The sequence below is a fragment of the Solanum lycopersicum genome, chromosome 1 (assembly GCF_036512215.1).
Source record: "Solanum lycopersicum chromosome 1, SLM_r2.1".
Classification (NCBI taxonomy): Eukaryota; Viridiplantae; Streptophyta; class Magnoliopsida; order Solanales; family Solanaceae; genus Solanum; species Solanum lycopersicum.
This window is the reverse complement of record NC_090800.1, coordinates 61,563,857-61,577,338: the sequence shown is the minus strand read 5'-3', so window position 1 is coordinate 61,577,338 and position 13,482 is coordinate 61,563,857. Positions and strand designations below refer to the sequence as shown.

Below are 13,482 nucleotides of genomic sequence, written 5' to 3'. Positions count from 1 at the left end.
TTTCGGCTAACTAATTCAAATTTTTGCCTCCCAAAATGCAGTGATAAGGTTTCTACAAACTTGTGAAATGTTAGTGAAAAATTATAAGATAGTAAAATTGCAAGATTAAAATTCAAAATAAAATAAAGAAATAAATATATCTTTAGGTTAAGGCGTGGATATATCACAATCTTTCAGGAGTCCACTGCAGCAAATGTTTTTCATCGGTCTAGCAGTAGTCCTTCTTGATTTGTCCCCTCCAGGATATATCAATCTTAACACAAAGTATAACTCAACAACTTTGTACAAGAGTTAAGTCCAAAACTCCACAAAAACAACATATCCCTTCAACTAATAAGAACTCTTTTTTTTACTAATTTTTTTCTCTCTCTATTTTACTTGTCTATCAAACCAAATGAAGACTACCATTATCTATAGTAGAAGAAGTCTTCCTAGGAATAAATAAGAAGATAATGGGGTGGTAAATAGTGAAGATAAATGTATTAAAAGTTACCTATGTTACATAGGTTTCACAAAATAATGGAAGAATAAAAAATGAGGCAACATTATGTCATTAAAGAAAATCAACTATTTTAACATAAAACTAATATTAAAATGCTCAACTAGTCATCAATCCCCCACTGATTTCATTATTAACCAAGAGTGTCTATTAGTTGAAGGAAGATTACTATGAACAATGAAGGTGTGATCTACATTGAACCTCCACTAAGTGAAACAATAACTACTCTTTCAGAGTCATAGTGATCTCGACTTGAAATATGACTACTTGAGGGAAATAAAATATCACTGTTCACACATAATAAACAAGGTGATGACATGAGCTTCAAAGTCATCTCGTTACAACCTTGTTCTACCCGGTTTCATGAGTGGCTTTGAGAAAAATCCCAATTCTTATAGAAATTGACCTACTTCCACACTCATATAGGGAAAATCTATCTAGAGTGTTTTGGTAAGTTTAACACTCCACCAATATGGGACACAGATTATTCATTGAGAGTTTTTGAAACTCAACCTCCACAATTTACCATAGGAAACAATACATTCACATCATTGGAGGGAATGAAAAAATAATGCATTTTTTTCTTAACAAGTCATCATATGATTATTTTTTTCCTTTAAACATAGTTATAGGATCTCTAGGTTGGGTTTCCTCGAATATGATACAAGGATTTATAGGTTTCAAACTCATCCTCCTTGATGTTCTCCATACAGTTTCTATAGTTAAGGACATAGTAAGATGATATGCAAGATTATGAAAAGATTTGACATATCAACATTAATTGTACCACTTGTCACATACGATCTTGCATTACTGTGCTTCCTCCTTATAAGTCTGGATTTACCGTTGTAATAGCGGTTTTGAAATCTACCAATTGCAACAGTGCTATCACAATGAATTAAAATAGGAGGAATTATTGTTCAAAAATAAGGTATTTGAAATAATAAATATCTTAACCAATTCGCTTCCTCACTAACAGAAGCTAAAACAATAAGTTCAACCTCTATGGTAAAGTTAGCAATTATAGTTTGTTTTTTTATCTCTGACAAATAACACCACCACCCAAAGTAATTATATAACCAGTGTTAGAACAGGAATTACCTGATAAAGTGTTCCAATCTGCATCATAAAAAATTTTCAAGTACATCATCATATTTCGTATACAACAAATCAGAATTTTTTGTTCCATATAAATTTCTCATAATTCTTATTATACCATGCCAATGTTTATTACATGTCTTGCTTGTAAATCTGTCAGTATAAACCTACCATGTACTCTTGTTGCATATGCAATATCAGGCCTAGTGCAATCAATCATATATCTCAAACTTCCGATTATGCTAGTGTATTCCCTTTGATTTATTACATCATTTTCGCTTTCAACAGTAAATAAGTGAAAACTTGAATCAAAAGGAGTTACAACATGTTTACAATCAAGAAAGTTATATTTTTAAAAATTTTCTCAACATAATGTGACTGGTCAAGGAAAAATCCCTCACATGTTCTTGTTATTATTTTTCCAAGAACAAAATTTGTCTCACCAAGACCTTTCATATCAAAATGGATTCTAAGAATATTTTTAGCTTCATCAATAACATTCATGTTTAAGCTAAAGATCAATAAATTATAAAAATATAGGTAAATAATAACATGAGAATTATTCCAACACTTATGAGAAATGAACTTATCACACTCGTTTGTTTTTAAATCATATTCAATCATGCAGGAATCAAGTTTTTCAATCCATGTAGAGATTTAGTAAGTTTAAATACTTTACTTTCTTGGATTGCTTTAACAAAAACTCAGGTTGATCGATATAAATTTTCTTATTCAGGTCCCCATTTAAAAAATAGTTTTTACATCCATTTGATGAATTTGCAAATCAAAAATTTAAGTCATAGCAATTAAAAGTCTTATGGATATAAATCTTTTTGATTTTGAAAAGTACCAAAAAATTCTAAGTCTTCTAGTTGTTTAAAACACTTTGCAACTAGTCTTCCCTTTTCACGACCGGGGAGCACCCCATAGAAGTAAGCAGCGTTGTCGACCTCTCAGAGTTCTTAGACAAGTTTTTTAGCATTCATTCTTCGCCATGTAATAGAAATTTAGCAAAAAATTTAAAGTTTTTCATAGAATAACATAATGCTGGAACATCACTTCATTTAAAATATCATATGTTCATAGTGAAGACACTAAGTCTCATCTTTCCATCTTAAGCTCAACATCAATAGAAAAATAATAGGATAGGGACACTGTAACACTTCAAAAATCTAAGACGTGTTATAGAGCCTAACATGAGTGTCAAAAGGTTTATACACTGTTTTAAGTTCAATTTTAATGAATATAAATAATATAGGAAGTTTAGAAGTCAAAGCTTCCAAGAACATCTATGTCGTCCGAAAACTAGTTCAGTGAGGTGCTAGCGTGCCTTAGACTATTTGACTAGCTTTTAGGAGTCGAAAAATGATGATAATTGGTGGAAGGGTGTCTAACATGCATTAAAGTTGATTCGTAGTTGAAACTTTTAATAACGACTCCCCAAGGACTATCCAAGGACCCTCGAGGGAGACCTTAGTATTTTGGGGTCCAAGGCTGCCAAAAGCAGTGTCCACCAACGGATGCAATCCACGATCCGTTGTCTGATCGACAGGGCGTGGACTGCTTCCATCAATGGATGCTTATCCAAATCCATGGGAAGCCTCTTTTTCATTATTTCTCAACTCATCAACGGATGAGCAGCATGGAGGTGCACTGTGCCCGTCGATGGACACACGATCCGTCGATCGTGGTGTCGTATGTGAGGACTGTTTTGTGGCACGTTTTTACTTAAGTCAATTAATTAGTTGGATTATTTAGGAGATCAATCAGGTTTTATGGGATGTCCAATTAAGTAAATTAACAACCTATATAAAGCCCCTAAGCTAATTAGAGTTACCTAAGCTCTCATGATTCCAAAACTCAAAACTTTCTTTCTTCTCTCTTCTTTCTCTCTCTAGCTGAAGAACCCCATTGATGATCAAGGTAGAGGTGGGTTCAATGGATGTAAAGGGTCAAGTTTCTCCATCAATCTTCATCAATTAGTAAGGAATGGGATTCCTTTAAACCTTTGGACCTCTTTCCTCTAACGATTCCATCAAATTGATTTCAAAAGTTGGTTTTCAAGTGGGTTTTCATCCAATATGAAATTGATGTTATAGTTACTTTGTTTATGATTTATTTTGGATATTATGAATATATTAACATGCATTTTAACTCAATATGTTATTTCTTTATGGATTGGTCTAGTTTGTAGAAGATGACCTATTCCCCTTAACCCTAGGTTATGATCTTGTTATGAATTATGTAATGTTGGTTAAATTGAATTGTTATTTGTTGAATTACTACTAGATGATTTTTTTTGTATCAATCATTATTAGTTTAAGATAAATTATAGTCCTATTATTATAGTTCTTTAGTAATTAATCTTAATTATGACTTTGACCTAAGTTTCTTATCTTATGACATAAACTGGTGATGAATTGTGATGTAGTGATTCAATTAGACTATTTATCATGTTGATTATTGTTGTGTGATGATGCTACACCATTATTGGGTTGAATTAAGTGTTGATGGTAAGACCTTAGTGATGGATTATGAAGAAGACTTGGTAAGTCTTGTGATCCCTATTCTTTACTTCAATTATGGTTAACTATGATTAAATTATGATGTTGTATTGGAGTATGTCTTGTATTAAGGTTGATAGGGTTGGTATGATGTTTAATTGAAATGTCTTGACTATGGATTGTGAGGTGTTGGCGAATATTTAAATGTTATAAGGATGGTATTGATTTGCCATTGTTCATTATCATGATGCAAATATGTTCATGTGATAACATCACTTATATGAATTGTAATAAAACAACAATACTCATGCAATACTTATTAATCTATGATGATGATGTTTATACAAGTTTCATACCCTATGACCTACATTAAGCTATGATAATTAATAAAGGTATTAAAGACATTTCAAAAAGAGACTCTAGCTTAGCACCGAGTGAACAAGAGTAAGGAGATGTAGCATAAGGATTAGTGGATCGACGTAGTTTCTATGTTCATGTTTTATTACTACCTTGGCAAGTAGTCCGCCTTCTTTTGGTGTAGGGTTTCATGACACCAGATTCCACATTAGCTCGTGTGTTCTATGTCGGTTAAGGAAAGATGTTCCCAAAAGGTAAAAAGAACTAAAGGATTGAACTCTAACTTAAATTACGTAAGGGGTTTAGCTTAGTCTAGGTAGGGGTATGGGACTCTACCTAAACATTGCACTTGTTAGACTTGAGGGAAGTCTTAGGAGGATGTTCATATGTATTCATATGCTTATAAATGTAAATGATATGTATATGATGATATTCCATGTTAATGGAACTATATGATGTTCATTACTCTTATGAACATGTATTTGGTCTCTATTTCTCAATTATGATATTATGTACTCTTAATGTTATGTTATGTGAAGTTGGACATTGGTTATGGTTCTTGCTAGGTTTACTTGATTAAGTAAGGTTATGGTGCTTTTCTTAGTCATAGCACAAGTGGACTTAAAGAGTGTCATGAGTAATGGTCTTGCTTTGATTATGTTTAAATGTGATCTTATTCATGCTTGTTGCTCTTATAACTTGATGATAGAGTTACATTGATTATGTGTTCAATTATATGATATGCATGTTGACTTGAAAAGACTTAGTGGTGTTGGTCTTGTGATGTAAATGCCTATTACTTAATGAATATGTCTTATTGATTGGTATGGTCTTATTAAATGTGCATATATCTTTTCAAAGGAAATTGAATATTTTAGTCAAATGTCCCTTTTAGATGATTTCAGTATATGTGTGCATATTATCTCATACATAGTACAAGTGGTGTACTAACCACATTCTACCTTTTTCCAAAAAATTTTGGTTCCGATCGTTGAAGAGATTTTGAGACGACTTTGTTGGAAGACTTGAAACTCTCATTCATCAAATTTGGGTAGGTACTCACTTTCCGAGGGCAATGCCACTATCAAGCTTATGAAGTTGTTCTAGTACTAAGACTCTTATGTTCTTTCCTTTTCATTTGGATACTAAACATTGTATGACCTATATGTTGTCTTGTTATATTAATGAATGGGCTAGGCCCAAATTATTACACTCTTATTAGATGGTTATGAGATTAGACATGCTTTTTGAGATTATGTTATACTTTATATATCTATGTGCAATAAAAGTAGAAGACTAAGTAATCTTCCTATACGAAGGGTCTCTGTACACTCGATATAAATATTATGTTTATGTAGAGGTGTATGTAAACCTCAATGTGGAAGTAATGAAAAGTTTTTAAAATATTCGCGTTTTAACCTATGAATGTGATGATGTAAGCTAAGATGCTAGTCCTAAAAGAGGACGACGACGCCGATTACGTCTACGAGGCTATCTTTACAAAAAGTATGTTAATATCATCATGCTGTTCATAAGATAAATATACATATACATGTACATATAGAACTCCTTCGTAGAATTTCCTTCCAGATCTACTTGTGAATTATATAGGTAAAGTCCCATTTCCTCACCTACACTAAGCAACTTCCCTAAGGTAGTCCTAGTTAGGGTTCATCATCTTACTTCCATTGTTCATGTTACATAACTTTGCCTTTACATACACTAGACCATGTGAGCTGAACATGGTATCCGGTGTCATAAAACCCCATATCCAAAGAAGGTTCTTTACTTGCAAAGGTAGAACCAAACATAATAGTTATCTATGTGGATCCACTCGCTAGAACCTACAGGGGCACGTAGTTAATGAACTAAGAGGTTCTTACAAGAAATTATCTTTATGTTATCTAACATTGCATTTTGCACCTCCTGAGAAGACTTGGTGAACCTACCTTCCTTTTGGGAAGGGAGTCCTCTCATTTGTCAAGTTTACTCGTTGTTAAGCTAACTTTCCCTTTTGAAAAGCTTTTAAGTCTTTATTAAACTCATAAGATAAGCTTTATGCAATTAATTCCTTATATACATATACATAGCTCATAAATTAATGATGATAATGTCCTTTCATCAAAACCAATTTAATATTAGAATATTCTTTCGCACAATCATAACATAGTCTAGTTTAGAGTACAATTAAGGAAATCATCCAAGAGACTTTCATTCACTAGTCGTCATTAGTACATGCTTCATTCATACTTCTATGTGTGTGAATGTGTACATATATGAGAGAGCCTTTCACATACACACATTTAGACAACACATGCTCGTATTTCATTAATCATAAACTTTACATCATAACATAGTAATAAGATACACAAGAGGATCACTTCAACTCCCTCATAATCATACGCTTATCATCACATCACATAAATCATGTTCATAGCTTAATCATACAATTATAACTTATGTATATTAATAAACCAACCCAGGAATTCCCTCAAATCCCACTTGTGCAATCTATAGATAAAGTCACATACCCTTACCTACACCAGTACAGCTCTTAACTCATCCTAGTAAAGATGCATCTTTTTACTTTCAATCCTTCAATTGACACAATCAACATACTACACTTATAGGTATGTATGAGATGTGTGTGTACATTTTGGTCATCATGAACGCCTAAGAGAACCAACATTAATCTTAAGTAAACCAACCTTCAAGGATCAAAACACTTACACCATATCCCTCACGTCATGAACAACTCATATAAAGAGTATAAGGCAATATAGACCACACACCCAAATTACATCATAAGAGACAAGAACATATTCAACATTAGAATAGAAGATTCCTAACATGCATAATATTACACATTCATATAAGTTTACATTGGTAATTAGTTTATATTAAGAGTATTCATAACACCTAAACATGTAGACCGCACCTAACCCTAACAACAATATTCACATATAGATAACATCATCAATACACCTAAATCATGATACTAGAATTGAAACTATATAATTAACTTCCATAGTCATGATATTTATCATATAAACTTTACATATATTGCTTTAAAGTCAATGATTACAACATATATAGATAGACAAGAATGTAAATAGTGCCAACATAAGTAGACCATACCATAAAATATCAATCCCAACATTATAAGGTAGAAATTAGGTCAACTTACCAATACTTTAAGACATGAGTATCATAGAAAATTCTCAACAATGAATAATAAATTGATATATATGGAAATAGGATTAAACAATACACTACAATCAAATCACAATTCAATCATCTAATTAAGATCACAAGACCCAAATTATAGTCTAAATTAAGAGATAAGGGAGATCATAGATTCTTCATGGAATTGAATTGAAATTAATCTTATAACCATTTATTATTTGATTAATAATAAATCAATCACTATAATGACTTTGAAAATAATTTGACAATGAACCCATGGCTAGATTGAAAGAAAGAATTTTGATCATAGAATCTCATTGGAAAACCTTTGAAATGACTCCTTAGATGAAAGGTTAACTAAGGATCAAGGGTTACCATGCCTTAATAAAAGAGAATACCACAAAAGTTTTGAGAATAAACCACTTGGAATTCATCCCCTAGCTTGATCTTTAGCTTGGTCTTCAATGAAGGTTTTAGGGAGAGTTTATTTTGAGAGGGAAAGTTTTGATTTGAAGAATAAATACTAATTTAGGTTTTGATGTTTTAAACTAAGTTATAACACCTAACATAGGTAAAATTACCTTCCATGATTGAATTGGGACGTGGGGTTTGTTTCCTAATTTACCCCTTGGATGGCCATGTCTAGACAGTGAGTTGCAGGTCCAAACAACGGCCCTAATGACGGAGCATCAATGGAATGACAGTTTCATCCTGCACTATGTCGTTTATGACTGATAATCCCTCATTTGGGGTATAATTTACCAAAGACAAGTGTGGAGCCACACCCCCATTTGACGAAGTGTCAACCAAAACACTAGTCGTCGATCATGGGCGTGGTTTGACACTGCCTTTGCAGATTCTTGCCAATATTTGGGTTTTCCTCTAGGAACCTTAGCGTGGTCCTTGGAGAGTCGTGCCCAGATGTTTCGACCATTAATATGTCCATAGAGATGATAGAGTAATCTTCTATCTATTTAGGCACCAAACAACATGTAAAACATGAAAAGGCACACTAGCACGTACACAAAACTAGTTTCTAAATGCTTGGCCATTCTTCGACGTTTGACTTCCAAACTCTTTCAAACAACTAGTACAAGTTGTGACACACTCTATTAATATGTTAATTACTCTTCAACACATGTGAGGATCTAGATCATCCTAGTTCATTTTAGGGGTTGTTACAATATCCCCCACTTGGAACCATTGGTCCTCGAATGACACTTGGAACACTTGACATTTTCAAGGAATGAATGAATCATTTAGAATCTCACAAAACTCCACATAACACATCATACTAGTCAATTAATAAATTTTACAAGGAACACAAACTTCATACTATTATGCATGCATTGCAACACAAACAAGTTAAAACTTTATTCACTCACTCCTAATGCATCAAAGGAACATCCTTATCCTAATCATGACATGATCTTTTATTTCAATCTCACCAAAATATCAATATGCAATAACATTTAAATCACACATAGACTACAATGACTCAAATAATTAATAGGTTGAACTAGAGCCTCACGTATAACCTTATAAGTTTGTGTATAAATTGGAGATATAAAAGGTCCAAAATTTTGGATAAGTATAATTTTAAGGGAGGGTTCAAGACTAGTGCACTACTTCAAGGACCTTAAGTACTTCCTTAAACATTTCCTTAGATTATTATGGCTAAGTCCATATTTGGAAGGGTGTTTTTGTAAATATTATTTTTAAGTTAAATTAGAAAGTGGGTATGTTTTAGATTATTTCTAAATAATTATATAAGAGATTTTATATTAAAATATCCCCAAAATAAAATGACTTTCACAAAGACCCACTTCAAATCAAAAAGTTCATTTTCCTTCAATGTTTCTCTCTCTAAACTCAATGAAGAAGAAGAAGCCATGGAAGCTTGGATTTGGGGATTTCAAAAGAGTTTCTTCATCAATTTTCTTCAAGGTTATCATGATCCTTCATCCTTGATCCAATCTTTCTTTCAAGGAGTCCAATCCAAAAGAATTTCAAAGTCTTTCAAAGATCAAAACCCTATTTTCTAATCTAATCATGGTTTAATGCTAAACATTTTCAAAACATTTATATTGATTAATTAAGGTTTAATTAATGATTATAAGTTAATTTTACATTTAAGTCCTTTAATAATCCACGATTTTCACTAAACTCTTTTATTTTGGAAATTGATTGAGAATTGATTAATTATGAATGTATAATGAATAGTAATTATTTATATGAAGTTAGTTTATGAAGTCATGACATAAGTTATATCTTATTATGGTGAATTATTGATGTATTGGTGAGATAATGATCATGACCTATAAAGGGAATTTATGAATCATTTTATGTTGAATTGCTTATGTGGATGATGGAGGATGTCAATTGTCTTGTCTCTTGCAGTATCCTGAAACTATGGTTTGAGATATATCCTTAATAATATAGAATTGTGATAGATTGAAGAGTGATCCACTTATGGCGGAGGTGTTTATTTATTGAGTATGAATGGATTGATACACTTATGGTGGAGGTGCTTACATTATTATATATGTTGAACTGTATGTAGTTCTATTATGGAAGGGTTATATCCACATGACTTACAAAATGATTATATGAGTAGACACATGCAATTAATTAAAGAACTAATTGAATTACGATTATGAACATGTCTAGTATAACGAATGTGGATGAATTGAGTTGAATGGTCTATAGATCCTTGAATGCAATATATGAAGATTATGCATGATTATGATAGTATGTACATGCTTATGAACACTTAAAGAGGGAAGTGCTTATGATGATAATGTTGTTGTTGTTTTGTCATAGTAGGGACAATTAAACACACACTCCATGCATAAATATGATTATGGTGATCCTATTGTGTTGATATAATGTTAGATCTCATGAAAACACTATGAATGTATGTACAAGGATTTCTCACATGTATATTAGGATTCTGAAGGTGAAAGGTAGTTCTCACCTTATTCAATCAATGAGCTATGTTATGAATTGTATTGAATTAAGGCTAAAATATTATTTCACACATGTATATACAATCTAAATATTATTAATATATATGTTTTGCAATAATGCTTAGCACTGAGAGGATATGGAAAATGAGGTAGAGACTCTCCCGCTAGTTAGGTTGGGTCTTCTACATATGCTCTCATGAAATGGAAACTCTCCCGCTAGTCAGGCCAGATTTGTAGAAGCAATCTCCCAATCTCATAACTATGTGCCAGCATAGGTATTAGCTAGTAGATCCACATTAAATCTAAATATGTTAGTTCTACCTTAAGCAATTTGGATGCATTTTTCGATGTGGGGTCATATGACATGAATTCCATGTAGCTCGCATGGTCTATGTGGGTTAAGGATATATTCCCTCTAATTAACAAGAATATAAAATATGAATACAAAAGTGATTTATATGCTATGGTTCCTCAAAGGGTTTACTTAGTATGAGTGTTAGTATGGGATGTCATTCATACATGGCACAAGTTGACTATGTGATTAGTCATGGTGTGTTCCTCTTATGTTTATGTACTATGAATATGCATTATGTTATGTACTATGAATATGCATTATGTTATGTACTATGAATATGTATTATGTTAATGCACTACGAATATGCATTATGTTATGTGATATGTATATGAAGTATGTATATGAATTATGGATATGAACATGATTATAAATGTCTCTTTACTATGCGTATGAACTATGGATGAGACTAATGTATGATAGGTATTAGCATGGTAGCCCAAATATGGTACTTAGTATTGGTAGGGTTATGAGACCTTATCTATACATGGCACAAGTGAAATCTAGGATTACTTATGTGGTTATGCCATTATATCGTATGAGTATGCTATTGGGGATGTTGAATTAATCTCTAATAAATAATGGTACTCTTAATTAAGTTAATATAGAATGTTGACTTATGTAATTAACGCAGTAGTGTACAGATTGCTTGGGTTGTACTACGAGTTAGTTCTTTGTCTTGACTTAATGATTATGAATATTCCTAGTCTAGGGTGACTTTAAGGAATACTTAGAGTGAGTAATATTATGGGATGACACTCATACATTGCGCAAGTAAGATTTAGAGTTGTTCTTATGGATGGTCTTAATGTTTTTATGTGAATAATGTAATGTTTATTATTCTTATGAATATGTATTGTTAAAAGCTTGTATGTTGAATATGTCCTAATGTTAAGATATGATTAGTATGCTGATTTGTTTTGGAGATTTGTTTATTAATTATGAAGTTTTACCAAAATGACATATGCATGACTTTCAATCTAAATGTCTCTTTTTAAGCATGTTTTTGTATGGTCATCATACTTAGTACTTAATTGTGCTAACACATATTTCTTCTACTTTTTAATATAAGTGTAGGTTCCCGCAAGAGATATATTTCTCTATATTCAAGTGCTTGGGAAGAGTTCTCCAAGACCAAGTGTATTTCCTCATGATTCGGGGACAAGTATTTAGAAGTTTCTTGTATTTAATTTGTAATAGGTTATGGGTAGTTTTCTTTAAGTCTTTCGATTTTGAAGGGTCGTGACATTATCTTTAGGTTCCATATCTTGGTTAGATGGCCATGTGAGTGTAGGCTTCCACTATTATTTTAAATGTCGTGTTGTTGAAGTGAAGGATTTTTAAATAAAAAGTTTTAATTCCTTTTCATTTTTCCTTATGATTGAATGTTATGAATGATATGAGGCTTGTATAATACCTCTTCGAGGTCAAGTATGCCATGTTACGACTAGGGGGTGCTCTAGGACCGTGACATAGACATGTTCATCATTATCACTCAAATAGAAACTAAGTAACTCATACTAGATGCACATAGATCATGAGTAATGTAGATCAACAAAATCCTTATCACTTAGGTATAACATTATCAAGGAAATACATATCATCACCATCTTTAGTTATGTTCAAGGAGGAATTTCTGTCTCCTTAACATACAGACATGTCCTCATAAAGTTCATATACAGGCATTTCATAAAGGTCAATTCATTTTAAGGAGAATTTCTCCACTTTAAACCAAAGGAATTATCATACTCCCTTCTTCATGAAGTCAAAATGGTAGATCACACAAACTCATCACAATATTAGGAAGTTATTTCACAAAAATTTAAGTTTCTTGCATAACACTAGTTTTCATAAAAATGCATCATTTAGGGAAATTATTACAATTTATAGGCACACATCAATAATATTGGCTAATCACACCATCACTTCTCAAAACACTGAGCCATATTAAAACTTCCCAAATCACAAAGTCACACATTTTATAGGAACTCATCTTTTCTTATGTAAAAAAAATTCAATACCTCCTTGTGGGGCCAAGATACCATCACATCAAAAGTTTTATCAAGCATATCCATTATACCACCTCATGAAGTCAAATGCATATTTATCATATTAAGATGCAGAACAACATGAGAAACATGCAACTTATCAAAATTTCCTTTTCATGCAATGTGCATTTTTCAACACGTGCATAACATAGTGTCATCTAGGAAATGCATAACATATGGAGAACATGCAACTTATATTGAAGACTCCATAACATGAACAAGTTACTAGGAACTCTTTGGTTTCAAGCTTGAGTAAGAATAGAAGGAAAAGATAGGGATATCAATAACCTTACTGCTCAAATCATCATCCCCCACTTAAGGTAAACCTATCAAGGAGAAACTCATCTCATCCAAAAGAACTTGGACTTACCATTCCTTCTAGTCTAGAACAACATACCCCTCTTGGAACCAAGCTTATGCAAACTCTTCTTAACATCACTCAAGGTAGAAATATTAATGGAATTCATAA

The 13,482-nt window shown here is 32.2% G+C and overlaps 1 long non-coding RNA gene across 1 annotated transcript; it reads left to right on the top strand.

Annotated features, from left to right (window-relative positions):
- The first annotated feature begins 9,478 nt into the window (after positions 1–9,478).
- Positions 9,479–12,333, top strand: LOC138340850 (uncharacterized). Its single transcript, XR_011213694.1, has 2 exons — positions 9,479–9,591; positions 12,043–12,333. It is a non-coding gene; the product is annotated as an uncharacterized lncRNA (long non-coding RNA).
- The last annotated feature ends 1,149 nt before the right edge of the window (positions 12,334–13,482 follow it).